Consider the following 4,515-nt stretch of genomic DNA (forward strand, 5'->3'; position numbering starts at 1 on the left):
GGACGGATTCATGCAAGAAAATGAAGCTAGACCACCAACTTACACCTACACAAAAATAAACTCAAAATGGATAAAAGACTTAAATGTATTACGGGAAACCATAAAAATACCAGAAGAACCCAAGGCAACAAAATCTCAGACATATGCCGAAGCAATTTCTTCACCGATACAGCTCCTAGAGCATTGGAAACTAAAGAGAAAATAAACAAATGGGACTACATCAAAATAAAAAGCTCCTGCACAGCAAAAGAAACCATTAAGAAAACAACAAGAAAGCCCACTGCGTGGGAAAACAAATTTGTCATTGTCGTATCTGATAAGGGCCTAATTTCCAAAATTTATAGGGAACTCATACAACTTAACAAAAGAAGGTAAACAATCCAATCAAAAAATGGTCAAAGGACGTAAATAGACACCTTTCAAAAGAGGACACTGAGAAAGCCAAAGACATAAGAAAACTTGCTCAAAGTCACTAATCATCCGAGAGATGCAAATCAAAACAACAATGAGGTACCATCTCACACCTGTCAGAATGGCTATGATCAACAAATCCACAAACGACAAGTGCTGGAGAGGATGTGGAGAAAAAGGAACACTTGTGCACTGCTGGTGGGAATGCAGACTGGTGCAGCCACTGTGGAAGACAGTATGGAGTTTCCTCAAAAAACTAAAAATGGAACTCCCATTTGACCCTGTGTTCGCACTTCTAGGAATATATCCCAGGAAACCAGAAGCAGCAATCAGAAAGGATATATGCACCCCTATGTTCATAGCAGCACAATTCACCATAGCTAAGATCTGGAAACAGCCACAAGCTCTTTGCATATATACATTTACATGTTAATAAACTCTTTATTCATTCTGATGTTCTTGAAAATATTCATCAAACATAGAAGATGACTCATCTTCATGCTCCTTTGGTTCTTTAAATGCCAAATTTTCTCCATACTGAATGGCAAAATCAATATGCTGTAATACAATGTTCATGCTTTCTTCATCTGACTGATCATAAGGCAAAAATCGAACCATGCTGTAGTCGTCAATCAGTCCACATATAGCGTTAGTCAATTTTTTGAATTTTTTGCTTCTTAAGTTACTTGAGTAATCATCTAATAAAGAATACATGTCTGGATCTAGAAACTTCTCAATTTCCTTCTTAGCTTTCTTACTCAGCAGGTCCATTTCGTCATGATGCTAACTTGTGGAATTTCTAGAGAGATCATTGCACTCAGGGCCACCAAGACGCCAGAAATAAACTTAATAGACTCCACCATATACTGTGAATCGACCAGAAAAACTCCACAGACTCGGAACTCCCACTGTTCTAGCTGCTGGACCAGTTGTTTCATCACAGGCAGATGCGTATACAACTGGATCTGACCTGGACAGTCAAAAAGGATGTAGTCATCCTCTACGTGACCAAGACAGCTCTCTAGCCAGTCAAAATGATTGGCGAAGTACTCCATGCAAAACACCAATCTTCCATTGGGACCGAACCGCAGAGAATCATCCTCCATCACGTCATCCACCTCGATCAGTTCCCAGATGTCAGCCATTAAGGAGTAGTTTAAGTGTTCTGCTGCAGGATCAAGGTTCACAACCTGGACAGGCCGATTGAGGGCTTCACAGTGCTGGACCATGGTGGCACAGTAAGTACTCTTCCCGCTGCCTGCGGGGCCCATGACCAGCTGCCCATACCGAGGCATGTCAACTCCCCAAGATCCCACCGCGCAGCAGTGGCCAATTGTTGGGGTCCAACCCCAGCAGGTCCAGGGGTTCCCAAAGGTGTGGACGGAGTTGGCGAAGAAGGAATGACAGGGAGAAAGCGTTCAGTCGATCAGCAGCCTAGCCAGGATCTCCAGCCAAGTTCTGTCTGGGTCCTCCAGCCAGGTTCTGAGATAACTGTCTTGTTGCATCTGTATTTATACCAGTTGATTTTAATCCCATCAAGTTCTATTCCTAAGGTTAGGGCGTTTGTTACCTCCATTCCAGGGAGTAAAGATTATGTAGTTTAAGGGTGATTGTTTGTAGTTAAAGCGATTAACTCCCCACCTGACACTTAGCTTAAGGGGTTTTACTGATAAAAATCCCCACCTGGGGAAGCAACCTTTCTCTCGGAGAGGTGACCTTGGTTAAAAGACATAGTGCAAAGGGGAGCAATCATATTAAGAACATTATGCCATATAAGCCAGGTCCCTTGAAACATATGCTGTGCAAATGCTTCCCCTGCAGTGACTGTGTCGAGCAGCAAGGATGGACCGGCTTGCGGCAAATCCCCCCCCCCTTTTTTTTATTTTGTTATTTTTCGTGGTTTTTTTTTTTAATTCAATCTTTCTTTCATGAAAATGTCCTTAATATTCCATAGTTGTCGGGGGGCATTGGGAGTCCCCCGTACCCAGGATAGAGGATTGATGAGCCCTTTCAATCAAATAAATATAATTTCTCTAAGTGGTGTTGCTAAGTTAGAATCCCAGGGGCTGCATTTGACAATTTTTATATGCTATCCTGCACTGATATGTTAGGGGAAAGAAGGAACATAGAAATGGCTCAGTGCTCCAAAAATTACCAGTTGATTTACCCTTGGAAACTCACTTGTTCACTTTTAAGAAATTTCAGGCTAGATTTTTTTTCATTTTTACTTTGAAATGTCAGGATTTGTTGCTTGTTTAAATAAGTCCAAGTTGGAGAAGCATGTAAAAGTCACAGAGCCAAGCCAACATGATTGATTGTCTGATGTAAATTTTAGGTATTAATTAAATGGAATAATATCTAAACACATAATAAAATTAAAACTTAAGTTACACGACAGAGACCAGAGACCAATAAATTAACAATGTGATAGTTGGTCTGATGGAAATTGCCAAAATCATTTATTCCTTCTTCTTAGGCAACTGAAGAGTAATCTCTTTTTCTGAATTGGTGTATTTAGACCGTTTACAATTAAAGTAATTGATATATTAAGGCCGAAGTCTTCTATTTTATTATTTGTTTTCTGTTTGCTTCTTCTGTGTCTCATTCCTCAGTTTATGATTTCTTGCCTTTCCGTGGGTTATTTGAACATGTTTAGGGGGCCTTCTTGATTTAATTGTAGAGCTTTTGAGTGTATGGTTTTGTGTAGTTTTCTTTGAAGTTGCTCTATTAAAATATATATATACCTGTGACTCATAGTCCCCGTTTCGTAAAGTAGAAACCTCGGTTGCATTTCGTTCCCTTTACTCTTCTCACTTTTAAATATCATTATCTTTAATATCAGATAATGTTATAATTTTTGTTTTAATCATTGCATGTGAAATGAAACTCACAAGAAGAACAATTTACGCATATTTCTGCTCCTGCCATTTCTCTTTATTCCTTTCTGATGCTCTCCCAAATTGCTTTATTTTTTTTTCAAGACTAGCTACAAAAATGTATTACCTATTTACAGAAAAGCATGCATATCATCAAACAAAACAAATAAAATTTTCCAACTGAAAATCAAGCATATACCGACCAAAATGGAGGCTACTATACAGACCCCCAACAGCAGACTAGAGGATCGCAAGAATTAAGATATGAAGAAACAAAAAACACCCAATCGGAAAAGCAAAATGAAAAAAGAATCCAAAAATACGAAGATAGCGTAAAGAGACTCTGGAACAGCCCCAAGCACACCAACATCCGAACCATAGTGGTGCCAGAAGAAGAGAGAGAGCAAGTCACCAAAAACCCTTTTGAAGAAACAATGACAGAAAACCTCCCCTACCTGGTGAAAGAAATAGACCCACAAGTCCAGGAAGCGCAGGAACCCCAAACAAATGGAATCCAAAGAGGACCACACCAAGACACATCACAACTAAAATCCCAAATTTTTTTTTGACAAATGGAAACACCATGTAATTCTCATTCCTTTCACTATATATACTATAACCATCAAAGAAACTTCCTTCTGCTTCCTTCTACCCTGGAAGCAATTACTGTTTTGATTTCTATTACCACAGACTAGTTTTTGTATGTTATAGAGCCTTACATAAATACTAGAGGCTCAGTGCACGGATTCATGCACTGGTGGAGGGGTGTGGCCTGGGGGGATCAGCCCACTGTGGACCTGCCCTCTGAGTGGCTGCTTCTGCTATGGGAGCTCTGCTCACCCCAGTCAGCCCAGCGACACTCCCTCTGTGGGAGCACACTGACCAACAGGGGGCAGTTCCTGGTCGTCGTTCTGATTGTTTTGCAATTTGGTTGCTAGCCGTTTATATATAGAGATAAATAGAATCATACAGTGTATGATTCTTTTGTATCTGGCCTCTTTCACACATGGATAATCTTTAGTTTCATCTGTGTTGTTGCATGTTCTAGTAGTTTGTTCACTTTAATTGCTGAATAGTATTCCATTGTATGAGCATATCACAATTTGTTCGTCCATTCTTCTTTTCTTGGACATTTGGATTGTTTCCAGTTTTTGGCTACTATGAATTGAGCTGCTGTAAACTGAGAGTGGAATTGCTGGGTTAATGTTTTTCCAGCAATATTAGGTTT

At 39.9% G+C, this 4,515-nt stretch overlaps 1 pseudogene; it reads right to left on the minus strand.

Annotated features, from left to right (window-relative positions):
• Positions 1-811: 811 nt before the first annotated feature.
• On the minus strand, positions 812-1,719 carry LOC102419498 (annotated as a pseudogene).
• Positions 1,720-4,515: the final 2,796 nt, after the last annotated feature.

This window comes from Myotis lucifugus, unplaced genomic scaffold (assembly GCF_000147115.1).
Source record: "Myotis lucifugus unplaced genomic scaffold, Myoluc2.0 scaffold_1962, whole genome shotgun sequence".
Taxonomy (NCBI): domain Eukaryota; kingdom Metazoa; phylum Chordata; class Mammalia; order Chiroptera; family Vespertilionidae; genus Myotis; species Myotis lucifugus.